We start from the raw sequence: 27,889 nt of genomic DNA on the forward strand, positions 1-27,889 counted from the left end.
GGCTGTGACAGTTGGTAGCAAGTCATCCCTTTCTTCATCGTCATCTTCACTCTCACTGCTGCACTGTGCTGGCATTACTTCCTGTACTATGTCCTCTAATGAGTCATCACGACAAACACACACATCATCGTCAAGACTACCATATTCCGCCTGCTCGGCGTTCACATTATGTGGTTCAAGGCCAGAAAGCACGATGCCAGTGAGCTGGTCCTCATCCTCGATGTCGTCTTGGTCATCATTGCTAGTCTTGAAGCACATAATGTGAATGCTGTTTTCCGCTAATGTGTGCCCGCTTGAGCCCCGTTGAGTGTGCTTCTTTATGAGCACCGGTGCACTGCGGAGAAACAACACTCGTGAAATCACGCTCCGCAGGCATCGCTTCTCTGCGGTGCACCGGTGCTCGAACAGAAGCACACTCAACGGGGCCGCGAGTACAAAAGTATGAATTAAAGGAGTCATGAAATGCTTTTCCAACTTTTTCCTGTTTAGCTTTCCTCTTCAACTCATAAATCGCGCATTCTACCAAGCAGTTCAAGAAGATGGAAACGGGGCAGTCCCCTCTTGCTCGGACTCTCGTTTGAGTACCGGGACACAGCCATTGTCCCCCTAGAAGATTAGCCCGTCGCTCAAAATTCAGACAAAAGTTGCTTTCCCCACCTCAATCACCCCGAAGCTGACAGTGCTGCGGAAGCTACGTGCTCGTCGGGCCAGCCACATTTCTGCCACAAGATCACGCTCTCCCGCGCATACCCATGCGCAGAGAATGAGGCCAGGTGATGAAAGGGAGGCGGCTGATTGTCCGGCAAGCACGTAGCTTCCACCACAATGTCAGCTTAGGCGTGAAGGGATTAAGTGAGGTCCGGTGCCATGTGACGTGCATTTGGACCTGGTGACGCGCTGGGGGGGGGGGCTTTGCAACGCATTACGGGGACCGCGGATGTATCACAGTGAAAAGGCAGAGAGCTTACGAAGGGAAGGAGTTACGAAATAGTCCCTTGTGTTTTCGAACTTCCGTACCGAAAGTCAAGCATTTGACTTTCTACCTTTTTTCTTTTGGCCAACTGAATGATGTGTTATTAGTAAAATCCCAATATAAATTGATTTATTCCAGCCAAAATTTGTTTCATAGGCCCTTTAAGCAAAAACGCCGTTTGAATTAAGTGGCTTATAAATACATTAAAAACATAGCGGGACAACCAAAATTTTCAAGTCTGTTTGAATTAACCGGAAGTACGAGATATCAGTTTGAATTATCACAAACCTATTGTATTAATTACTTTCTGCAGCAACTTAGCGCTTAAAATTGCAACAAAGTGATTTTTAGGCTAAATTCATTTTTCTGGACTGCTCGATTATTCTGAACTTTGCGCGACCCCTTCATGTTCCGAAATATTGGTCAGTGACCGTAAAACTTAAACACAATGGTTACACACCACAGGTCCCGAGGACCATGACATCAATGAGCTGGCTTTCACCTTGTCCCAGGCAGCAGCGGAACACTATGGGTGGGACCCTGGGTCGACGCACCGGCCGGCTCATGGATGCCGTCCTGTACCCTGCACGGCACTGCGTGTGGCTTAACTGGCCAAGCAGAGGGTCATCGGATGACTTTTATGAGGCGTCGCTAGCTATTGTAAGTATATTTTTTGACACTCATGTCTGGTGACGTACTTTGGTGCTGTACAACTGAACACATTTGGTGGCAGTTCAGTCTTGCCAATTAGGCCATTTTGAAACGGAACACATTTAGTGGTGGCTGGGTTAGGTTTCCTGGCTCGGCAATCTTGTAGCAGTGTCTAGACTCGGCACAAACCTTTTTTTACTTCACTGTCAGCGCTAGTGTAATCTCTGCAATGCTGTCAAAGCAACTTCTGCACGCGAACAAGATGCAAGACGAAGCCACATGCTCGTGCCCAGTGTACGACTACATGTATACATGGGCACTCGTGCCCATGTGTACCTACTCGAAATGTGGAGCGAGTTCGTTTTGGCCGACACTCCATGCGTTGATATTTGCGTAGTATATATTCTTTTTTTGTTATAAATGGCAGGTCTTGGCTGTTGATGCCACGGAGCACGTTGCCACTTGAAGCAATAGACCCTTTGCAAAACTCCCAAAAGGCTTCGTGCACCGCGCGATGAATAATGGGAGCCCTCGGTACGCTCCTCCCGCTACCACGTGATTACATGGCATACGCGAGCAGGTGCAGGCTACCACGGCAACAACTTTTGAACAGCCGAGTCGGGCGAGCGACAAGCCACCGGCTGCCCCTTTCTCATTTCTCTCCTTCGTCGAAACGCTTCGTCGAAACGCTTCGTTGAAACCTGCCACAGTTGCGGCGCTCCATCACTCAATTTTTGCGGACTATATTACGTTATGGACAGCACAAGGAAACCCCGGACAAATCGAAGAAACTCTTCAACAGGGCTGTGATGCAGTCGAAATCTACACCTCCACAATAGGACTCACCTTATCTCCCTCCAAAACTCAACTACTGGTCACATCCTCCAAGAGAGGACCTGACCCCGACCGAAAACTCATCAAAATCAAGCTACAGGACAAGGGAATTCAACAAGTTGATCAAATCAAAATTCTAGGAGTAGTATTCCAATTCAACGGTAAACCAGAAGGATCACTCAACCGCCTTCACGCCCAAATCAATCAGATCGCACATCTGTACAACGGACCACATATCACAGAACCGGACTCAAAGAGCATAATCTACTCCATATCATTGACGCCTTCGTCATATCTCGTCTCCTATACACACTACCATACCTCACGACAACATGTACCCAAATCACTTAAATGTAAACATTGTACCCAAATCAGAAAGCTCGAAACCAGTCTCCGTAAACTGTATCGACTCGCCTTGGAAGTGCCGCGCTACACGTCCAGCGAACGCCTTCTCAACACGGGAACTTTCAACATCATTACAGAGCGCATACAAATGCACAAAGACGGGTAGATATTACGACTCTACCTCAAACTAAGGGCAAACAATTTTGCAGACACTAGATATCAGCACGGACTCACTTCCCCATACCTCCCCCTCCGTGGAAAAGCGCCAACCCAAATGTTACAGTAGAACCACTACCGAAAAACATGAACCCCCACAACAACCCTGAGACACGAAAACTCCGCGCCAAAGCCCACAAAAAGCGAATATGCTACCTACATGAGACAAATCACGATATGTAGTTTGCTGATGCCAGTCACCAGGTCACGCATGGCAAAATAGCTTTCGTTAAAGGGCAACTCCACTCAGTTTTGAAAAATTTAGGCTTACATGCGATTCCATTTCACAAAGCACTACTAAACAGCTCTACGTCTTCGGATTCGCGAAATGTGGAATATTATTTGTGTAATCCTAATTTAAACAACAGCTGATACCGAAACCGAAACTTCGGTTGCGTCAGGCAACATTGGTCTCACGTCGTCAGAGTCATGGCCATGTCACGTCGAATCACATGGTCTTGTGACGCTTGCGGGGGCGAGGGACAGGACACGCGACGCGGGCAGGTTGCTTCGCATGGCGTGGACGGTGATGGCCCAGGGGAGAGGGGGAGGGGAGAAGACGAAAGAGAAGGGGAGCGGAGAAACAGACTGGATGAGCACGCAGGGCAATGCAAACTAGCGCATCCACGTGGACGCTGTTCAGCCAACACCGGGAGGAGAAACTCATGACGTCATCGTTCAATTTTGCTCTGAGAAGTAAAAACAAACGAAACGTGAGAATGATGTAGCCATAGTAGCTCATTGTCGGCTACTTGAACTCCGTGGCATTGACTGCACTGATGATTGCGCCTCCCGCCGCATGCTAGAGTTGGCAGATTTCGGCCACTTGGCTCACTTGAAGGTTTGCTGGCCAGTTTAATAAATATATAGACGGAATTAGATCGTAATATTTGACATGGGGTCTTCCTATATGATACTGAAGAGAGCTACATAGTTTTCTAAATATCGAAAATGAAGCGGAGTTGCCCTTTAACACACGCACTAATACACATTACTCCGAAACCTTCACAAAACCTTTAACGATCGACGATTTAGAAGAATACGAAACTACACCGACAACACCTTACACTTAAAACGGATAACCTAGTCTGTGAAATACATGTCCGCTACCTGGACAAAAAGTTCCGCCTCGTATGGACGCCTGGCCACCAAGGCGTGGAGGGTAATGAGACAGCCCATCGTCTCACGCTCGAAAACTCCCCGGGTCCCGTCTCGTCATGGCCAGCTATCTACTCGGTAGGCGCAACAAGGAACGCTCGTAGAGCCTGCGGAAGTCGAGGTTAAAAGAACAATGTGAAGAGCGGACCATTTACCCTCACCCTCCAAAGACCATGTCTAGGCAACAATCCTCCCTCGTCAGGCAAGCCCAGACCAACTCTCTTCCATTGCACTACATCTTCCACCACATCTACAAACGACCAGACTCCCCCACCTGCCCAAAATGCGCAGAATACCCTTCTATCCCCCATACCTACTGGTCTCGTAACCCACCCACCCTTCCCCCAACCCTCTCACACATCATTTCTTGTGAGGAATGGCTGGCTCTACCCATGGGCATTGACATACCCACCGCACTAGAAGCACTAATTGATCACTCCAGTCCCCTTGCGGAATCCATCCGCGAGACGTGCGCCGGACGGACCGTCCGGACCAAGACGTAGGCCCTTACACAAAGTAAAGTTTTGCTTGCTTGCTTGCGGTGCAAAATAAGTGGATTCGGTGACACTTCAGTTACGACGAATAACGTATTCAAATAAGCTCACCTGTCGTAATGCCTTTACGCTGTTACAGATACAGTACGCCGCCAAACGGCTTGGCGGATGGGCGGGATGGCTGCAACGGCTGCTGGCGGTAGCTGCCGGGACACGTGGGCAGTCGCAAAGGAGAAAGTCGCGATCTGTACCGAGGGTTCCCGAAATTCCCTGATGGGCGGGATGGCTGCAACAACTGCTGGCGGTAGCTGCCGGGACACGTGGGCAGTCGCAAGGAGAAAGCGCGTGATCTGTACCGAGGATTCCCGAAATTCCCTGCCGTCGTGGCGCTGTACGTTTTGCAAGGGGTCGATTCTTCCGCTCTTGGCCTCCGGTTTTACGTTGTAAAGTCGTGACAGTGTCTGCTTTATTTTTTTGCGGTATTTCCCGTGTGTCGACGTGTGCGGTATTTCCCGTGTGCCGAAATATTTTTTAAACTGACGTTCGCTCAAGTGAGAGTTTACTGTATACTCGACTACTGTGCGTTGCCCCAGAGCCGTAAATGTAGAGAGTTTGGCCATTCGTTGGGAAGTATAGGAGACAAATGAAGAGGCGCCATTGGCCGAAAGCGGACTGGGCGTGTTCCAGGGCGTCTTCAGAAATTTGAATGTGACCAACCAGAAGCCGGAAATAATACCCTGGCGGTGGTCGCGAGAAACAAACCTGATAACTGCATTGGAGTAACTCTCAACGGCTGAAAATATGGTACATGCGATGTTTCAATCACGTTAATCCAAAAAGATGGTGGAAGAGTGCGACTAGCGGAACGATCGACATAATCCTTACGCCAAGCACCCAGGGCCGGGAATCTGCCGTCCGAACGGTCACACTCTGTTCGTGCAAAACAGAGTTGTGCGGCGCATTCGTTTCTTAATCTTTCTGCATGATCAAAACAACACGTGCACCCTATTTTCAACCACAAAGAGTTACTACACTTCACTCTTATGCGCTTATTAAAACCATATACGAACATAGACTTTTGATCAGAACTGTTTGCCGCTACCACCGCTAGGGGATTCTTTTCGGCTTCTGGTTGGTCAAGAGAGCATGCCAAGCCCTCTTTCCGACTCTGCCGCACGCCCTGACTGCCAGCGCCTCCCATTGACCAAACTCTCTACATATACGGCTCTGCGTTGCCCTACATGTTTGGATAACGTACTGTTTCTGTTCACCTGGTAGGCACTTTCATTCTCTACATACACCATAGGTGAAAATGCCCCGAATCATGGATCAAGCCTTGCAAGATGGAACTTCTCTTTAGGCCCAGCGCCTGGATCAAGTGTTGTCCCCCACCCCCTCAGGCCTTTCTGTCATATAAATTGTTGGTATTTCTTAAGAAAATGCGCAAAGCCTGCCGACCACATCTTACATTCCAATTGTTAGTTTGAACCCGAGGGGGACCAAAACATTGTACGAGTTTAAATTACCGGACGTTTCCTTTCTAGAAACATATAGGATGGGACCTGCATGTTAGCTTGAATTATTTGCGAGTTTGAATTAAGAGGGCTTGGACTAATGAGATTCCACTGTACAAAGAGTGTGGTTAATCCAAGGTTCAGATTACTCTGAAATATGTCGGGTGATTACTGAAAGGTTAAGATACAAAAATTTTGGTAGAAAGGAAATGAATCTCCTCAGTTTTTAATTTTTCTCGCCACTTTAACTGCTAGGCACGCTATGTCTGAAGTTTTTCAGAAGATCATGGCATCGGTCTTCGCCCATTTACACTTGGAAAGAAATGCTACCGGCAATAAGGGCTACGAAGTTTTCTTTGTGTTTGAAATTATGTACGCTAGTGTGTATCACTTGTTTCTCTTGTGCTACCTTTGCGCAAGCTTGCCGGCGTGCTCGCTTTGGCGAGTGAGGAAGAGCTAAACTCAATTGGACGTGGTGTGCTATCTTTTACACAAACTCGGTATTCCTATAGACCTTTTCATCTCGGCAGTTACCTGACTGGTAACTGCCGCATTGACACACATGGTGCCATAGAATGGCTTTAGTTTGGTTGGTTTTTGGTTTCAGTGGGCTCGCGGCTGTGTTATGTGCGATAAGAGACAAACCCGCCAATCGAAGTCTTGTCTTCTAGACAAGACTTCGATTGCCAGGTACCCCTTCATGGATTTGTGTAGACAGATGTTATTTGTTTGAACATGTACTAGTGATTCAAAACTATCAATAAATTGACTATCAATACTATTGATAGTTTTTGCACCACTAGAGCGAACACAGATGCCGCACCGCCGCTCACCTCCCTTCCTCCTCTCCGCCCAAACTCCCGTCTTCATCATCACTGAAAACTGAACCAAGTTGGGATGGTAAGTGCTTGGGCTAGTTGGTGTCCCATTTGAAAAAAAGAAGAGAGCGACGCAAACTAGTGTCGCTAGACTATCGATAGTAAACAGTTGACAGTACTATCGATAGGTTTACGATAGTCGACTATCGGTAGTACTATCCATAGCTTTTCGACAGTCGACTATTGATAGTAGTGTCTAGTTTTTCGATAGTCGACTATCGATAGTTTTTTTGCTATCGTGTCAGATTTCTGGCTACTTTCGCTACTATTGATAGTTTTGCATCACTAACAGGTACGCTCTTTCAGCGGCGTCGAGGGTAAATCCGGCATCGACATCGCTGCACCCGAGCGATTTCCATGATGATGGTCTCTTTTCAGCGTCGTGCATTATGTGCCTCGGGCACTTTTGCCAGGCACTCAAGTTTTCCTCGGCACGTTTTTCAACCCGGGAGGCAACCCTGTGTGTCTAAATAAATTATTTGTAGTTTATTTAAATTCATAGATAGGTCAAACAAATGTTTCTACTACAATCATGATTCCCCCATATAATCAAAAGTAACTTTTGGATTCGTTATGAAGGCAGAGCACGATGCTTTCAAGAAAGTGACTACTTGCATTGTCCATATTTGCAGTCTTCTTTAAGATCGTAAATGTGTAAATATACCTTGTGTTTCTTATTGCACAACTAACACTTAAGCAAATTTCCAGTGTCATAAATAATTGGCCTCTCAACCCTTGTCCGTCTTGGGGACCTCTCCATACTCTATATGCGCCAGTGCTAACGCCGATTCCTTTCCCCGACGGTGCATATATAAAATAATGTGCAGAAGTTGCACGCATAACAATGGCATGCAGCTAGGTAGTAAATATAAGTATCAGACAACACTTCACAAAGCAAGACAAAAAAAAAAAAAAAATTGGGGCTCCTATTCACACTGTAAAGACAGTTAGTTGGCCAGCGAAGCTGTGGTATCACTGCAACGATTGCCCACTGCACTATACCAAAACGTTTTTTGTAAAGACCCTTTTCTTTGCAAATGCCACCAGGCGGTGCTCCAGTTTGACGTCCCAGCGAACTTCCGATTCACAGAAAGAATGAACAAAACCCACTTTGAGACAGCTGCCTGAAATGTCGATGAAATGTTTAACCACCAATTCTTCAGGTGAATGCCAAAAAAAAAAAAAACGAAGAAATGGGAGATGCTGTAAACGACTTATTTTTTGCGGGCTCAATATTTCGCAATTCACGTTAAAGCTGAAGTTTTGGAATAATTCGCGGGTTCTAATTTTCGCGATGCGGTGGAATCTCAATATAAATTCCAATGTATTTATGTTTTACCAGAATCGTTCGCGTGACCTATTTTTTACGAAATGTAGGCGGTTTGCAAAATTTAAGTCCTTTACAGTATGTCAATAAGTTTAGAATATTTTGTAAACAAACTTTCCTCCTCCAAGACATTAAATTGTACAGCCGAATGCCCTCATTAAATCTCCAACCTTTTTGTCCGTGTAGCATTTATAATTTCTAGCATGGGTGACATAAGCAACCTCGACAGACTTGTAAAGACTGTGCGATCAGAAGTCGCTTGGGACGCAAGCAGCAATTCATGTTTGTAAACAGCGAAAGGGCCTATGTGAAAGACTGTATGGTGCCGTTACCATGGCAACTTATGAAACCGCAATTTTTACCGAGAGACGCATGCGGGGAGCACTATGTGTTTTGCATTGTGCACGCCTAATCTATCATGTGGTTCCAACACTTGTGGTTTTCTTATTGAAAAATACAAGCGTCAAAACTACACGATAGAAGACAAGGAGCGCACAATGCTTTTCTGTCCACTACTGTTCTGTTGACAGACACAAAAGAAAACTTACCGAGTCAGATACAGCTTCGCTGTAAAATTGCGGTAAAACTCAACGAAAAAACGAATGCAACGTGTTGGCGAAGGGGAGGGAGGAGCGACGATTTGAAGCCACCTTATGGCGGCTATGTGACATGATTTCAAGATGGCAGCACCCATGTGACAGGGTGAAAAAAATCTAGAATTTTAGAAATAAATTGAAGGGATGCCATACAACCACTTGCAGGGGGGATTGAATAGCTTGGGAGCCCAAGCTACTGTTGCATTGGTAGGAGACTACATTTGGAAGATGGAGTGGCGGTAGCTGGCTTCAATCGCTGTGTTGGCATGTGCATCTGTTGACATTTGGTGACCATAGCAAGCAGAATTTATTGTCCAGGAGGAGACTGGTGTGGCGAGATCAGGTGCATGCTTGCGCTCTTTTGCAGTGCTTTTCAATAAGGCCGCAGGACATGAACATAGAGTAGAGTTCTCAATAAGGACAATGTGGATGGCTGATATTTTCCAGCACCTAATATTTTGACAAGCCTTGCATGAAAAAAATTTGTTTTTCTTACCTGGAACATGGTGCTGAAGTATCAAACTGCCTCTGATGTTGTGAATGAAAAAAGATGCCACCAGAACATCTCTGTGCTAATAGTCGCCGACAAGATGAGAAACGCAGGGCATCTCTTAGTGCCCAGCCTCCAGCAAGCACTTGTCGCCTTTTCTCATGCTCTGTCTGCGTGTGCATTCTGGAGGCTCGCAAGACGCCAAAGCATTGCCGAATGTAGGAGGCTCCTCCCTGCAATTCTTGTTGTCCTACATTTAGTCCTCCAGGTCAGTAAAAAAAAAAAAAGTCTATTCAACACCCGAACACGATTTGGGCGATATGTTAGATATAGTCCCTAACGGAATGAGAACGTCTGGGCGTGTCTTACAAATGCCCGGGCTTGAAGCATTGCCAAAAGTAGGAAGCTTCTCCCTACCGTCCTCATCTTGCGAGTTGCTAGAGTTATTAAACCATTTTAAATGTGGCAATGCTACACCATACAATAACGGTTTTTACAAAAGCAATTTCTGGTTGATCTTATCAAAAGCTTGCTATAAATCGAAATAAATATTGACTTGCTTCCAAGAAAGAATAAATGGCACCGTGTATTCAAGTGTGCAGAAACTAATTTCTAAATCTGGGGATATGCATGGTTCAATGATGGGGCAAACAAAATCTGTGCTGTTTTTAACAATAAAAGAAGATAAATCTGGACCCAAAAACAGCCTAGCTTTAATTTCTTTATTGCTTTCAACATTTCGGTGTCAACTTCCTTGATTGCTGAAATGTTAGTCAATATTACTGAAGAAAAAAGATGTGCTTTTATTGACCAACGTGTGAACGTTGTAAAAACACTTTTTGCAAACAGCAGATCTCCAACAATATCTGGACCCGCTTGGCAATGGTAGCAATGTGTGTACATATGTTCTTAGATCTAGGTCAGTTGACAAGCTTCGGAAAACGCCCGACGCCTTTTAGCGGTGCATCCGCTAATGGCACCTGCTACACGATCGGCCCATCATATGGTCATATGGACAGATCCGGTGAAACATTGGATGCACATTACCTGCGGCGGAAAGTGACTTTATTACAATAACACAATACCTTACAATAAACATAAGGTCTTCACAATACTTAATGCAAAAAGAGCGTCGTTCAAAAAATGTTCTCTGTTGACCATGGAGGCATTGACGCTGTGGCGCTAGGAATGTTATCTACCTATACCTGCTTGCATGCCAGCAACAGAGAACTGTTTTCGAATGCTGCTTTTCTGTGGAGCTTGTCAACTGATAGATCTAAGAATGTTGCCATGTAGGGCCTGAGTGGAGGCACCTATTTTCTCAAGCACCAGTTTAGAAACCCCCATTTTATTCAATCCTTTCAAAAAGACACACAGTTTAGAGAAAATGGCAACAAACTTGCTTTTCGCAAATTCAGGAAAACGCAATTCATCGAACTCGACTGCTTGCTCTGCCTTGGCCGACAGTAAAGCCGAGCCAGTCAGCGAATCGCTCGCTTGGGCGGCCAGCACATTCAGAATATGATGGACATGTTTTGTGCATGTCACAACCCTGCCATTTTTGCAATTACATTCTGCCTGGTTTACAGCCTAAGAGAGAAGAGAGTGCTCGAAGCATAGGCAAACACGCCTCAGTGAATCGCGCTAGCATTTAGGGGCTTCCAGATTTGCTTATGCCAATTGAATAGATTCACTAAATGGCCATCCTTTTTCAATAACTGATGTTGCTGTAAACTGAGCTTCGATAAAATGGTCCCGTTCTCGAAAACATGCTTCTATGGAATTGTCTTCGGTCAACTGTCGTAGACCTCTGCACGAGTGAAACTGAGCAGTAGTTGTAGGTGCAGCACATTCTGTAAGCATAAAATAAAGGCACACAGCCAAACAACGCACCTCAGTGATGCCTAGCAGACCACTAAACAAATAAATATTTAACACGGGGTACTATTCTGTTTCATACCTCCAACATTACCGTCCCGCTTCGGCTCGTCAGTATACTTCGTTTCAGCTTCGGTTTAGAGGCAAAGCTACAAGCGCCAGCTCCGGGCTTTCAGCATCCCTGCCAAGCATGCGCGCTCGTGCAGTGCAAGCACTGTTCTGGGCCACATGCTCGCGCTTGTAGCATTGTTGACAGCTGCTCCGCAAGGAGGCTTTCCGGACATGCGGAAACATCTCAATACAAGCACTATCCACCCCTGCTTAACCACATGTTCTTTACGAACATAACTCGGCTTCCTAGCAATATTTTAGAACGCCATAAGTTAAAGAATATTTTCAAACAGTAAAAGCCTATCTTGCAATTGCGCAACATAAACAGAACAGTGCAGGTAGAGCTGCATGGCCACTTTCTACTTGTCCGGATTCATACAAAATATGATTGTCGTTAGCAAACTTTTAGGTAATGAAAACAGGAAAATGAACAAGAGTGTGTGATGGGTTTGGAAGGGAAAGAAACGTGGACAAAAGGCAAACACAAGCAATTTAGAACAGACGAGTCGACCCACCCAGCTAATGCTCTGTACGAACAATCTCAACCTTAAATACTACTTTCTATACAAATACAAGATACCCAGGATATTAAAAGATAAATAGTCACCAAAATTAACGTACCGATTGGGCAGTGCTGTTCGTAAATCAAAAAAATCGCCGAAGTCACAGCACGTTCACGAAACAAAACAGCCATCTTGGAAAAATAAAAATAGTGATGGTGATAGCGATGTGTGTTCTGTAAAAACTCCGAGGACAAATGTAGTCAATGTTTTTTCTTTAAATTTATGTATAGCACCTGGAAACGCTTTGGAAAACATACTTTACCTAGAAAAACTTCATTAAAATCATGGTGACAAAATAGTCTAAAGTTTAGGCATTTAGACGTGTTGAAATACACTTGGCAATGTCTACGTGGAGTGCAAGTTTGTCCGTTTCTTTTGCAGGGGTTGTGGTGATGTCAGAATGCAGAGCTCTGATTGGAGGATAGTGGATAGACCTGAAGGCAGCTAGCATTGTGTACCCACCATCCTTCAATCAGAGCTTGGCATTTCGACGTCACTACAACCCCTGCAAAAAAAAGCAGAACCTGCACTCCGCATAAACCTTTTCTCAGTAATTAAATGCAAACAGAACAGACCTGAGAACCCTTCTTGCTGATTGCCTTTCCTTGAAAGTGTGAATGGTCAAAAGTCAATGCCATGATAAGCTGAAATACTTCGGGCATAGCATGCTAAGGTGGCAAGAAAAATTAAACGGGGATAGCTATCTTCTTTTCATCAAACTTGTCGGAGCTTCATCTTTTGTATAATTACTGTCGTATAAAGAAGACAAAGTCTGGCAGCATGTGAGACGGTGAGCTGGCTGGGCCACGCGTGAGGGTCCGAGATGCGCATGACTGGCAGATACGCTTAAGGTTCGATAAAGGACTCACGGGTATTGGTTTGTGGCCCCGGGCTTTGACCTTTCTCTCGCCTCGGAACACGACATGGTGGCAGCAGTGGGATACTGAACAATCCTCCATCGTTTCTCGGGACCTGAGAAGCCGCACCAAACTCTGCAGTTCGACCGAAAGGCCAGCAAAGAAGATTCGAGCCGCTGCTAGATCTACGCCATGACTAGCAACGCAGACGGTTCGGGGGCTTCAATCTCCCAGGCCAGCAGAGGACCTTCCTTCTTCAACCCCTTTGCGGTCGAGCTACCGGAGAAGCTGGATTTCAGGAATCCGAGCGACTGGAAGGACTGGAAGGCGATGGATCATTCAGTGGGACCGCTACCGGATCATCTCGGGGCTTCATCTCTGTGACGCTTCAACTCAGGTGAAAACCTTCATCGAAGTGATGGGCAGAGGATGTCCTTTCTTCGCTCGAGATGACACAAGAGGAGCTGAACGACTACGACATAGTCAAAGCTAAGTTCGACACACACTTCATTCCGCGGGTGGACGTCATCTTTGAGAAAGCGAAGTTTAATTCTAGAAAGCAAGAGCTGGACGAGCCTGTGGAGCTCTTTATCACGGCATTGCACAGATTGGCGGATACCTGTGACTACGGCCCTTTAAGAGACGAGCTCATATAGGACCGCATTGTCGTCGGACTCCTGGACAGGAAACTAAGCGAGAAACTCCAGCTCGATGCTAAGCTTACACTGCAGCGCGCGACTACGGCAGCTTGATCATCAAACGGTAAAGCGCCAACAGACTGAGCTACGCAGCACAAAGACAGACGGCGACGTTCTTGAAGAACTCAGAAGACAGCCGAAAACAAAAAGCGAGAACAAGGACTTTCGGCGTCCGAACATGTTGCCTCTTTAAGCCCTGTCTAATAATTCGCCATGGACGTGCCGATGGTGTGGCAGTTCACGGAAACACGCCAAGTCTCAATGTGCCGCAAAAGACAAGAAGTGCAACGCCTGCGAAAAGCTAGGCCACTTTGAGAGAGTCTGTTTTTCCAAACACACTCGAGAAAATTTCAGTATACAAGAGCACAGACAAGGACTGAATGAAGTCTTCCTCGGCGAGTTGGTACACTCAAGCAACGGGCAATGTACCAGGGGAAGCCTGGTACATTACAGCCAAAGTAAACAACCAAGACATCACATTCAAGGTGGACACGGGGGCGGACGTCACAGCTATCCCTCCCAATATGTGCGACGCGACAACGTTTGCAACTTTGCAGACAACAGGGACGGATCTTTATGGAGCAGGCCACACTCCGCTGAACATGCTAGGCAAGTTCACAGCGACGGTAACGTGGAATGGGCGCACTACTAGAGAAATCATCTATGTGTCCGACCAGCTAAAACACCCACTGCTGGGGCAGCCTGCAATTGAAGCCCTTCAGGTGCTACCTAGCTTGAACAAAGTCAAAGCCGAAAGCAAGCCGGAGTATGACCACCTCCGTAAAAAATACCCCTTGTTTTTCCAAGGACTGGGGAAAATGAATGTGGAGTAGAAGATCGCGCTTCACCCTGATGCGAGACCATTCGCAATCGCATACCCGAGACGGGTACCTCTACCTCTGCTACCCAGCACTCAACAGGAATTGCAACGGATGCAAGACATGGACGTTATTGAGAGTCGACCATGCCGCAGCATGGTGCGCACCCATGGTGGTGGCTAAAAAGCAAGACAGTTCTCTTCGTATCTGCGTGGACTATACACAGCTAAACCCGCAACTGGTGCCGGAGCGGATCATCATGCCAACCGTAGAGGAGAGCTTGGCAAGACTCGCCGGGGCGACGGTATTCAGCAAACTAGATGCCAATGCCGACTACTGGCAAGCACCACTAGCCCCAGAGTCAAAGGAACTGACGACTTTTATCACACCAGTGGGACGGTTTCAATTCAAAAGACTCCCGTTTGGCATTGCGACAGCGCCCGAAGCCTTTCAGCGGGAGATGCTAAGGATCCTAGAGGGAATCCCAGGACAAGTATGTCATATGGATGACATCTTAGTTTTCAGTCGTGACAAAAGGGAACACAACAAAAATCTTGAGCTGGTACTCCGCCGCCTCCACGACTCCGGAGTGACCCTGAACACCTCAAAGTGTGAGTTCTCCAGGAAGAGCATCAGGTTTCTGGGCCACCTTCTGGACAGCGGCAGGACATTGCGGCAGACCCCAAGAAAACGGAAGCGATCATCCAGATGTCGGCACCTGGAAGCTTGGCAGACCTGCGATCATTCTTGGGGATGGTCAACCACCTTGGGAAATTTCTTCCCGACATAGCCGAGAAAACCAAGCCACTTCGAGATCTGCTACACGAGGATGCTAGCTGGCTCTGGAGCGAGCCTCAGGAAGAAGCATTCCTTAACATCAAAGATCTCCTATGCAAGACTCCTGTGCTCACACTCTATAAACCGGATGCACAACTTACATTGTCGACGGATGCGTCTTCGTTTGCACGGGGGGCGGTTCTGCTCCAAGAGGAAAACGGCTAAAGACGACCAGTGGTATATGCATCGAGAGCCACGACACAAATGGAGCAGAGATACGCCCAAGTTGAAAAGGAGGCTTTGGCCATCGTATGGGCCTGTGAACATTTCCGGACCTACTTGGTAGGAAAGGGATTCCACATCGAAACAGACCACAAGCCTCTGGTGCCACTGTTCACAACGAAACGTCTTGACGAAATGACACCAAGGCTACAGCGTCTGAGGATGCGCATCATTGAGTATGACTTTGCGATATCCCGCGTACCGGGCAAAGAGATGTTCACTGCGGATGTCTTCTCCAGGAAACCCCTACCGACCACACGCCAGTCTACAGACTCAAGGCACACCGTGGAGATCAGTGAAACGTTGGTTCACGAGTATGAAATGCTAACAGTGGAGCTCCTTCCAGCCTCTACCTCATTTTTGTCCAGACTGAAGGCAGAGCTTTCCAAAGACCCAACCACATCAAGGGTTATGGAATACTGCGAAAAACAATGGCCGGCAAGGAACAAACTTCCTCCGAACTTAAGCAAATTCGCGAGTCTCGCCGCAGACCTTTCGGTTGCGCAGGAATTACTAATGCGTAACGACCGGCTGGTGATCCCGCCTAGTCTGCAAGGAGAAGTCTTGGAGCGATTGCACAGCGGCCATCAGGGTGTTGTCCGATGCCGAGCAAGAGCCATAGAGTCCGTCTGGTGACGTGGCTTAAGCACGAAAATACATGACTATGTGAGTCGCCGTCCTACCTGTCAGCAATATAGACGACCACATACAGAACCACTTCTTCAGAATCCACTACCCGATCGTCCCTGGCAGGAAATTGGAACGGACGTTTTCCAGTTCAGGGGGAAGAAGTATATAGTCATCGTCGACTACTACTCGAAGTTCTTCAAACTTGAAGAAATACCTCGAACAACCACAGAGGACATTATCAAGGTTTTCAGCCAGAACTTTGCTAGACACAGTTGCCCAAAAGTCATCCGCTCCAACAACGGTCCCCAGTTTGGCTCAACCAAGTTCCGGTGATTCGCCAGAGAGTGGGGAGTCGAACTGTTTGCTTCAAGCCCGTATTATCCCCAGAGTAACGGAGAAGCGGAGAGAGCGGTGCAGACTGCGAAGAAAACCTTGAATTCAGCACAAGCTCTTCTGGTCCACCGAACCATCCCTGGGCCCAAAGGGTTTTCCCCTGCCGAACTTTTGATGGGGCAGAAGTTACGCTCCACTCTTCCAACGGCGCCCCGTACCTCTCTGGCAACACTCCAGGAGGTATCGGCAATGATACAGGAAACGGAAGACAAGATAGGCGTCTAACTATAATAGGCGCCACCGTACAAGAAATGGCAGGGAGCTACACCCACATGCAGCAGTGTGGATTCACGCTGGAGCGGCCGGACCACCTTGGTCTTACCTTGTAGAAACCGACCAAGGAACGATACGACGCACAAGGCACCATCTCCAGCCCGCGATTCCCGACAGCGACAGCCAGCAGGCCGGTTAACGGGAGAACGATCCTCAAGCAACCATAAGACGAAGTGGGAGAATTTCACGACCACCGGAACGCTATGGACAATGAGGCTGAAAGGGGGAGGCGTCGTATAAAGAAGACGAAGTCTGGCGGCATGTGAGACGGTGAGCTGGCTGGGCCATGCGTGAGGGTCTGAGATGCGCGTGACTGGCAGATACGCTTAAGGTTCGGTAAAGGACTCACGGGTGTTGGTTTGCGGCTCCAGGCTTTGACCTTCCTCTCGCCTCGGAACACGACAATTACCTTCTCGCATGTTTCACAGTAATCTGTGGAATGGATTTACGACACTCTTTTTGTGACGTGTACCAGTAGGTGTGCACTGTCATGAGAAAAAAATTTAATTTATTTAATTACGACAGGGAGCCACGAGAGGGGAAGATGGCAAGTCCCGATCCACTAAAAGGGACAGGGCATAAGAGTGAAGTCTTGCAAGGCTTGGTCCATGATTCAGGACGGTTTGAAACCTATGACGAATGAAGAGAACAAAGGAGTCCATCAGGTCAACAGGAACAATATCTGACCTAAACATGCAGGGCAATGAAGAGCAGGGGCGAATTTATAGGTCAGGCTGGGTGGGGTGGAGAGGGGAGAAGGGGGAGTTTGCAAGGAGATACTTATTTCACGGGCAAAATGCAGCCCAGATGTGTTTTGTTGACCTAATATTTGTTATGTCACCAAAAACTAATAATTTCTTCCTAAGAAAAGCTGGGGTATGTTGATTTTTCATTAAGAAAAAGTTAACCTGAAAAAAAAAAACTCCCCCTCCTTTAAAAAAAAAAAAAAAAATCTGCTAATGATGCAGAGCATTTGAGTATGCACCAAAACACTGAGGGAGAGGGGGAGACGAGAATGTGTGTGGACGTCAGAACACAGAGCTCTGGTTGGAATGACTAGTGGGTAGACCTAAAGGTAGTATACGGCTAGCAGTTCAAGAGGAGGAAGAAAGAACTCCCCTCTTGCTCACAGTGCTTGGACCCTTATTTTTGTACCCGCACATCACCACTCTTCCCTTGGAAAATTAGCCCTTTGATGCTCTTCGCTCAACATTCGGACGAAATTTGCCAATCCCCCCCCCACTCCGGCCTGTGGCTTCTACAGTACTACGCACAAATATCCTCCGTGCACCCCTAAACTGACAGTGCTGTGGAAACTATGTGCTCCTTGGGCCAGTCGCACTTGAGAATCTTTTGCCACATGATCACGCTCCCTCGCTTATAGCCACATTCGCAGAATGGGGTCAGGTGATGGACAGGGGGGCGGGCGAGGTTTGTCAACTAACGTCCCAACTTTTCACCCCCGCACGGATTGCGACAGATCTCGCGGTAGCTGACGTTTGTTCTGAACCTATCTTTATCCGCTGATGTAATTCAACGTCTGTCTGGCAACAAAATGACTAAAAACTTGCAAATGAAGCACAGGTTGTCGATTGCTTGCTTCACAGAATGAACAGCGCAGCTCTCCTTCGATTTTGTTGCCCGTGGGACGTGCTTTTTTTTTTTTTAGGTTCTCCCGTCTCTTATGGCCGAAAAACCCCAGTTGTCTGCTCTCGTTCCTCTCCTGAGTGCTGCATGACGGGAGTGCTTTGTGGTGCACACTTGACTCTCAAGGTGCAGCGAGTGCATGGACGCGTGGAGTGGCAACGCCAAAATGAACTCGTGAAGTACACTGGGCACAAGCACTGGGCACAAGCATGTGGCTTTGTCTTGCATCTTGTTTGCGTGCAGAAGTTGCTTCGACAGTATTGCAGAAATTACACTATCCCTGACAATGAAGTACAAAAAGGTTTGTGTTGAGTCTAGACACTGCTGCAAGATTGCCAAGCCAGGAAACCTAAACCGAGCCACCACTAAATGTGTTCTGTTTCAAAATGGCCTAATTGGCAAGACTGAACTGCCACCAAATGTGTTCCGTTGTACAGCACCAAAGTACATCACCAGACATGAGTGTCAAAAAATATACTTACAATGGCTAGCAGCGCCTCATAAAAGTCATGCGATGGCCCTCTGCTTGGCCAGTTAAGCCACACGCAGTGCCGTGCGGGGTACAGGACAGCAGCCATGAGCCGGCCGGTACGTCGACCTGGGGTCCCGCCCATAGTGTTCCGCTGCTGCCTTGAACAAGGTGAAAGCCAGCTCATTGATGTCATGGTCCTCGGGACCTGTGGTGTGTAACCATTGTGTTTAAGTTTGATAGTCACCGACTAATATTTCGTACTCGATGGGGATAGCGCAAAACTCACAATAATCGAGCAGTCCGAAAAAATGAATTTAGCCTAAAAATCATTGTATTGCAATTTTAAGCGCAAAGTTGCTACAGAAAGTGATTGATACAATAGGCTCACAATAATTGAAGCTTGGATATTTTGTACTTCCGGACAATCCAAACAGATTTGAAAACTTTGGTTCTATGTTATGTTTTTAAATTATTTATAAGCCGCTTAATCCGAATGGCGTTTACGCTTAATTCATATCTTTTTTTTTGCTCTCGCGGCCCCGTTGAGTGTGCTTCTGTTCGAGCACCGGTGCACCGCAGAGAAGCGATACCTGCGGAGCGTGATTTCACGAGTGTTGTTTCTCCGCAGTGCACCGGTGCTCATAAAGAAGCACACTCAACGGGGCTCAAGCGGACACACATTAGCGGAAAACAGCGTTCACATTATGTGCTTCAAGACTAGCAATGATGACGAAGACGACATCGAGGATGAGGACCAGCTCACTGGCATCATGCTTTCTGGCCTTTAACCACATAATGTGAACGCCAAGCTGGCGGAATATGCTAGTCTTGACAATGATGTATGTGTTTGTCGTGATGACTCATTAGAGGACATAGTACAGGAAGTAACGCCAGCAAAGTGCAGCAGTGAGAGTGAAGATGACGATGAAGAAAGGGATGACTTGCTACCAACTGTCACAGCCATAGCTTTGAGCACATCGCTCAGCTCCGGAAGTTTCTGTCTGCAAAGGAAGAGTCCCATAAAGAGCTACTTGTGTTGGCTGGTATTAAAAATTTTATTTTGAGATCGTATGTGCTGACAAAACAGTCCACAATCGACAAATTTTTTGCCGGATGAATAAACTTAATGTCACAGCTCTTTCACTAATGTGTTATGCCTGTACTTGCTTATAATTAGGCCTATGTAGAGGAAACTGGCAAAAATCTGCTTTGTATGAGTAGCTATCCATGTAACAAATCATAATGCCGTCCAGTATCATATTTAAATGAATTTCTGATAATTCAAACTAAAATCTGTGACTTCCTAGAGTTTGAATTAATGAGACTCTACTGTAGTTTGCTGTACGGCATTTCGCATTCAGCGAGTCATTTTGTCACTGTACACAGACGAAAGCATAAAAGCGTTCGGACAAGTTACGCATTCACGGCTGCACGATGCTGGCAACTGTAGGGCCGGTCGTTAGACTTTGCCCTTGGTGAAAGAGTCCTGTTTGTAACACTGTGCCGCTGGAGCAAATGCACAGATTGATTGCTACTTCCTTGGCGATACAACCGCTGCCTTCTCACGTCGACACATGGGAAATACCGCAAACAAAAGCAGACACAATCACGACTTCGCAAAGTGAAACCGGAGAGGTCAAGAGCGGAAGAATTGCTTGAGTGTTGACGTGCTATGTGGCATCAACAGCAGAGGCCTACCATTAAAAAAAAAATAATACTAGTTTGCAGTTTCTTTGCTGGATGTGACGTCACGACAACTGACGGCAGCGATTGGCTGGCAGTGACGTAGATTCTTTTGGGGGGAATTTGCCACTGAATTCATAACCTGACATCAAATGTAGTTTCTAAACATGGCAGATATAATCAGGCCAGTTTCCGTCCACAATGCTGCCGCCTAGTCTGTCGCACAGATTATTTCCGTTGCTAAGAGGCAATTGGGGCTTTATGTAAACATAGGCTGGACATGCGTGTAGAAAAAATAACATGAATGACCGACCACATCATTGACTCTTCCAACATATTGCAAAAAAACAAAACAAAAAAACCGACAAGTCAACATTTTTTTTGTTTTTTCTTAATTTTTTAGTGGCTGTCGTGTAACATGGAATGAATGAATGAATTTGGAGTTTTCTGGCGCAGCAGCAACATAGGCCATAGTGCGCCAAACACAAGGTAAGGAGTGTAACATGGAAGTATAAGTACCAAGTAAAATAAAACTAAGGAAAAAGTAGATAACGTAAGGTGTACATGAACTCTATAGATATAATACCAGCCCCAATGGTTTAGCAAAGAAGCCAGTCTTCTCAGAAAAACCCCTCTCTCACTTGAGTCCGTTTTCTAATATTTGAATCTTAAAAAGAAGTAGCCCCGAAAAAGCGGCAGAAAATGCACAAAACAAAGTGACAGTGCCTCAAAAGGTCACACCTGCCTTTTCACATGGCTCTCGGAACTACATGTAGTGCAGGATGCGGAACGGTACCCATGGGCTAGCTGCAGTTGTAACCCAGTGCTTATAGTATATCGCAGCTGCTTGGAAGGGAGAGAGGCCACCTCCTTCATGCCGTGGTACCGGGAAAAGCAATACCAATTAGCCGCAGGCGTCGAGCACATTGTATTTCTGTGCATCCACAAAGCAATTCTGGGACAGCAACGACAGAAAACTTCAGTAACACGGTGAACAAAAAAGAGACCAAAAGAACTGCAGTAGGGTGGAAAGTTGGGCTAGTTGGTAGTTATTCATCTTTGTTTTAAAAGTGCACAAAAGACGAGGACAAAGTAAGAAACACAAACACAAACGAAAGCGCTTGTCCGTCGTTTGTGTTTCTTACTCTGTCCTCGTCTTTTGTGCGCTTAAGAGACCAAAAGAGTAGGCATGCAGGCGAGCGTGAATTGTAGACACAGCTAAAACTCAAGGCACAAGGAAGTAGAAAGAGGGCACTTCAAGAGGCCTTTCGACTTCCCTGCTTGTCGGATTTGAGTCTCGTACCGGGTAGTAAGAAGCAACAATACTGGTTCCCTAGCCTTTCCTGCCTCAAGAAGCCTTGGAACAAAGAAATCCTACTGGTCATTCATTTTGTTTTCTCTTCTTGGGGGGATTACAGAGCACGCTGCGGCAGCAAACTGCCTCGAAGGGGCTCGACTCACACTCCTAAGAGAATGATTGGCAAGCAACTTCTCCATTGTGTACTATGTGCATTCTATGTTTTAAAGGGGATAACTCCGTTGATTTTTTGGTAGACTTCGATTTGGCTGGAAATTTGCAGACCGCATCAATAAGCCTTTTTTAACTGATAACCAAAATATTAAAAAAAATATATATATATTTCCGTGAAGTTATTTAACTTTCAAGTTATGCCGGCCGGGACGGTTCCAGGAGGCGACACTCTACTGGCATCAATGAAAAATCCCTATTTTTCCCTACCCACGTACATCACGGATGTGCAGGCGGACGAGCGACTCGGGCAGCCGCGAAGTGGATTTCCGAACGCCAGCGATCGAGGTAATTTTTTCGCAGCTTCAAGGTTGAAAGTTTCTTTGCAATCTGTGCTCCGCTATAGATTATAGAAACAGTGCCGGGAAATAGCTTCTTTTTTGCCCTTGTTTTCGTGGGAGAAAAAAAAAAGTGTTCCCCAGCAGCAATGGAGGCCAGCCATGTCAAGGAGCTTTTGCGCGAGCTGTGTGGCGAGAGAACTAGTGTCACATGAAACATTTTCACTTTTGCTCTAAATACTTTATAGCCGCGTGCTGCGAGTTGAGTATCCTTCAGCAGCTGGAACAGCTTCAAGAGTGGCAAGCGCAAACTCAAGCCGGCTGTGACCATTACAACATCCGTCCAAAGAGGAGTGCTAAGAACCGAGAAAAATAGTACAGAATCTAGCACTATAGTCAACATTTTGCAAAGTCACATTTGTTACTCCCAATTAGTTCAGAATTTTTTTTTTTTTTTTTTAATTTTTTAGAAACACTATATTTGTTTGGGACGTCGAATCTAGCTCGGGCGACTCTAGGAGTTTCACTCACGCAGCCGATATGTTGAAAACGAGAAGAGAAACGTATAAACGAAGTTCCAGTCTGAGTTTAGACATGACTTTTGACATATTGCTATTCCTGTCTGCTATTACAGAAGTCCATGGATCAGGTGTTGAGCTCCATTAAAGGGGTAGGAAAACGAAATTCCAGCGCTCATTTTCTAGCTTGCACCCTAACCTCAAAAACACCAGTCTTCCGTTGAAAGGCACAAGAAAACTAATTTTCAAGCTAAATAAACAATCTTTCAATGTGCATCTGGTGGATGCATGCGGAGCCTATTTGGGAGGTAATCTAGCGACAATGGGAAACTTGCTACGTAGTCGTGACATAGCAGATTCTTTCGGAGCAGCGCCGCTCTTTGGCATTTCAACGTTTTCCTTCTAGCTTTCCTCCTAGCTCAACTCACAAATCGCGCATTGTACCAAACAATCCAAGAAGACTGAAAAAAAGGACTCCCCTCTTTCTCGGACCCTCGTTCGTGCAACCGGACACATCCATTGTCCCCCTAGAAGATTAGCCCGTCGCTCAAAACTCGAACAAAAGTTGCTTTCCCCACAACGTTCAGCCCTAAGCTGACAGTGTTGTGGAAGCTATGTGCTCCTTGGGCCAGCCACATGCTCGTCGCTCCACGGGTACTTCGAACGGCTTGGTTGTTACGCGCTGACACTACTAACACCACCATAACGCTGACAACGCCACCAAGGGCAAAGCTCATAACCACGCCAGCCTTGCTATGTCACCAATGCGGGGAATCTTTTTTTTCTGTTTTGTGTTTGCGTCGGATATCCCACGACGCATCGCGCTCTCCGTTCACTTCTCTTTGAGTGCTTGCTCGAGTGCACAGTTTGGAACAAAAAATATAGCCAGTCGTTCAAAATGCAAACGTGCGATTATCATTTACGGTTATTATCTGTCATGCTTGACTCATTTCCGAACGAAATTTGAATATTTCGATTTTTGTTTTTGTACCCCTTTAATATACGATAGATCCTTGCCTGGTTTGTCAAATGGTTGGCGTGCAATATTCGCTGCAGAAGAAGTGATGAAAATGTCTAATTTATTATATTGCAAAGAAATTTTATATAGAGCTGAAAAGTTTTTTTTTTTTTTTTTTAATTATGAAAATATTAATGTTGTTAAGGGGAGGCATGCAAATTTACAACTGATGAAAACTGTGCCAAATGAACTTAACTTAAAAAAAATTTACATAGAATTACCCCCTTCCCTATTTTGAATTAAAAGATTTATAATGTCTTTCTGTACCTCACGCACTATTGTATCTTCAAGCAAATATTCTTTATTTGGAGATGAACAGTGTATTTGTGTATTTTATATGCATTTCCCTGCACCTTGATGTTTGGCTTGGTGGTTGCGAAGTTCTTTTAATCGTCATTTTAACACAATCGTCATGACCAGTAACCTGCCATCTGATCTACACGAACGCAGTTCATTCCATTCTATCCTTTTCATTGTTTACGATAATCACAGTCTATATGTCTTAGGTCCCAGCCCAGCATGCACATGTTCATCGCTTTGGAAGGCAAGCAGTGTATGTGCCACACGCATGAACGCTGAAAATGGCATCGACCAGAAGCGCTTTTCAGAAAATGTTTACAGATCTTTTGCTAAATTACTTAAGCACCAAGGAGCATATTCATGCCACAAGAGTAGTCACACGTGCTGACGCCTGCAACAGTAACTTTTCAAAAGAAAATCTAAAACAAATGGCACATTCCTTCAGGTCATATGAGCGTGTGGGGCATCTGTACCCACATTCCGAGCAATTTCCGCGGTGCTTTGGCAATTCACAAAAAATTTATAGCGTGACTCTTCGACCTGTTTTCACCAGCCACCTTCTAATAAAAAAAGAATCGATTTACCAGCGATATCACGAAACTAGCGAGGCGCGGCTTGAGCGTAGCGAGTTGCAAAAGTGGTTTTATGAAATTCCAATTGCTCCCGTTTTTTTTTTTTACGTTCTTATAGTTATGCACATAGACCAAGGCCATACTTTGCGCAAATATATATAATTATCAACTTTAAACAGCACGAATGCCCAGATTTTTTTGCTGTTAGACGCGAGAAAGGCGGGCGCGAGTGTACCCGATTGCCGGCCGCACGCCTTGCTGCACAAAGTGACGTGACGCTTGGGCGGCGGGGAAAACTGGGGAAAAACTAGGGAGAATGATGTTTCGGTTAACTAGAGTGAATCTGGGAGAATGCGATAGCATTTCGGAATCAGGAAGCCATCCGCATTCAGATTATGCCCTTGAATTAGGTAGCTCGAAAAGTCGGAGTTCTCCTTTAAAGGGGTACCCGGCATTTTCTTCATTGTCCCCGATTTGCCTAAAACCTTGCTTAACACACCAACGAACATCGCTAAAATAGTAACCCAAATATTTGGCCAAAATAACTTTTTTTCGCGAAGTTACAGAATTTACAATTAGGGTCATCATCGTGTTTTTCAAAGTGAAAAGCTCTACTGGCAACATTGAAATAGTTACATCATGGGAAGGCAGGGGTTCATTCACTCTTTGGGCTGTAGACTTTGCTCTCAACTGACCACAAACAGTTTCATGGCGTTAAAAGAATGTTTTGGAAGGTTGCTCCAGCTCCCGCGCAGCACGAAACAAATGCTCGGCATAGTTCATTTCTAGACAGCCCACTCGAACCGCAAGCCTGCCATCCCGTGACGCAGGCACGTAGGCAGGGGGGGGGGCCATGGGACCTGGGCCCCACCCCGAAATCTTCCATTTTGCTGGGACCTCCTCTCCCCCTCCCCCTCATACAGCACTTTGTCATAAACAGGCCCCCCCCCCGCCCCCCTCGAAACAAAATCCTGGTTATGTGCCTTCCATGATGTCACGGCAATGAAAAGCACAAGTATACCGTAAAATACCGCGCACATCCGCCCATTCCACATTAAGCGCCCATTACCAAATTTGTGAGATCTGAGGAAATACGTACAGTACATTTATATGTAAAATTGATGACCAGACAAGCGCCCATCCCCCATTTTTTTGCAATTATCTCCAAAGTTTGAGTAGGCGTTTGCCCAGTATTTTACGGTATTTGAATCTTGGTATTGGCGTCATTTTCATTTGCCGATTTCATAATAAATATTTTGAGTTTCGTGATAGCAAATAGCATACCGGAAAGAGTAAAAGATGGCGATTTTGAAAATGTGGTTAGGTGGGGTTGCCCAAAAAATCGCTGGATTTTTTAAGCAGGTCTTTTTTCTGCGAACACGACAGTGGTAGGAACATTACTTGTGTCGAGCTAGGGAAGCCATATTGGGGGCTACCCCAGCTACGTCCACACTGGCTTTCATGGCAGTTATGTGCAATGCAGACAGCTTTCACTATTTCAACCGAGTGCCTAGGCAAACACAGAAGCAGCCACATAAGACAATCAGGAAAAGACGCCGAGTTGTTCAGGCTAAGGAGGAAGGACATAGTGCAGCGAGCTATCTAGTCCAGGCTATTCCTCTGAGAAATGCAGTCGGTGGAAATGTAGGTCAGTTATTCCCGCCATTAATTTAGGTAACTAATGCAAGCATTACACTATTTTGCATCTTTCTCTACTGCAACGCTAGTCATCCGCAGCAGAAACAATGCCCCAAACTAAAAAGAAGTCTCGTTGCATTGTTAACACAGACATCAAGTCCATTAGGAAAGGCCAGCTGTGCCATCCACCTGTACATAAGCGAGCTGGAGTTCATCAAAGCACAACCGAGACTCTCTCGGAAGTACTTGGTTCCTTTTCAGTAGTTATTGAATGAAAACACAGTGCAGTGGTGATTACCATCAGCACAGCCTTGCCACTGCTGTCCCTCGGGTGGCACATGCACGACATGGCCTGCAAGCCACATATATCCCTAAAAGAAAGCTGCATAGGATGCACTTACCGTGGCTAGCGTCGCCACCCAGCGAGCTTGCACAAACCCTCTGCACGGCACGCAGAGCTGTTCAGAACAGAGCGGCACTGGCTAGCCAGTTAATGCGAAGGCTTGTAGTGTTTTGCTGCTGCCTTGGCAAAGCTGCAAGTCACCTCTTTCACGCCTTGTGGTGCCCATCAGCTTCAAAAGAAATGGTGTTGAATCGCGACCAGCTATAACCTGTCGCACAAGGGAGAAAAGGGTGTGAATGTGCAGACTCCTATCTGTTTGCTTTTGTCTAGCGCGTGAGTTTTGTTTGAGAAGAAAACAACAATGACACTTCTTTCACAGTAATATGCAAAACAAAAACGAGAACGGCTCGGTTATTAATAAGTTGTGTGCAGCAGAGGCACGGGTGCGAGTGCGTAGCTCCGCAGAATGTTCTTTTTGCACGGCTGCTCGTACAAAAAGGGCGCTTTTGTGCTCGGGCCTGTGCCTTTTCTGCACACAGCCTATGTTACAGAGTGTATAGCACGCCTTCGAGAGCACTCGCGTGCGGCGAGAAATCCATAATATACAGGGTACGATCGCAGGAAACCTCGCAGGGGTGCAGGAAGCTGCAAGTGCACGGTGCACCAGAATGTGAAACTAGAGGTGGTGATAGAATTTCAGTTTGAGAATATGACGTTACTTGGGTCAAAATACAGAAACGAAAAACGTAACTGCCTTACCGGCTGATGATAAGGGCCATCGGAGTACGACCAACTATTGGTTGTGATCGGGGCATTCGATTGGACGCGGGTTGGTAAAGATTTGAAAAACACGAAAGAATAAAACATGTAGGGACGAAGACAGACAGCGCAGTTCTTTGTTGACATGAAATGTAAGATCAAGCACATTATTCTGTCGGATCAAATGGTTTTGTTGAATTAGGTTTAGCTCGCAAGTCAGCCGTTCTTCGGCGGGCTTTCAGCTTTCTGCGATGGTTGTTTTAATCGTGAACGCAGGCTCAAACAATGTAGGCAACGGCGCCAAATAGATCTGAAACGAAGAAAGAGCTCGGACGCGTGGAACGAACACACATAGAGATCACATACAGGAAAACTCA

At 46.2% G+C, this 27,889-nt stretch overlaps 1 long non-coding RNA gene across 1 annotated transcript; it reads right to left on the minus strand.

Moving 5' to 3' along the window:
- Positions 1-16,205: 16,205 nt before the first annotated feature.
- LOC115311098 lies at positions 16,206-26,865 on the minus strand. Its single transcript, XR_006078390.1, has 3 exons — positions 26,812-26,865; positions 18,886-19,080; positions 16,206-17,386 (listed from the first exon to the last, which is right to left on the minus strand). It is a non-coding gene; the product is annotated as an uncharacterized LOC115311098 (long non-coding RNA).
- Between the last annotated feature and the right edge of the window lie 1,024 nt (positions 26,866-27,889).

The sequence above is a fragment of the Ixodes scapularis genome, unplaced genomic scaffold, assembly GCF_016920785.2.
Source record: "Ixodes scapularis isolate PalLabHiFi unplaced genomic scaffold, ASM1692078v2 PGA_scaffold5__190_contigs__length_132052651, whole genome shotgun sequence".
NCBI lineage: Eukaryota > Metazoa > Arthropoda > Arachnida > Ixodida > Ixodidae > Ixodes > Ixodes scapularis.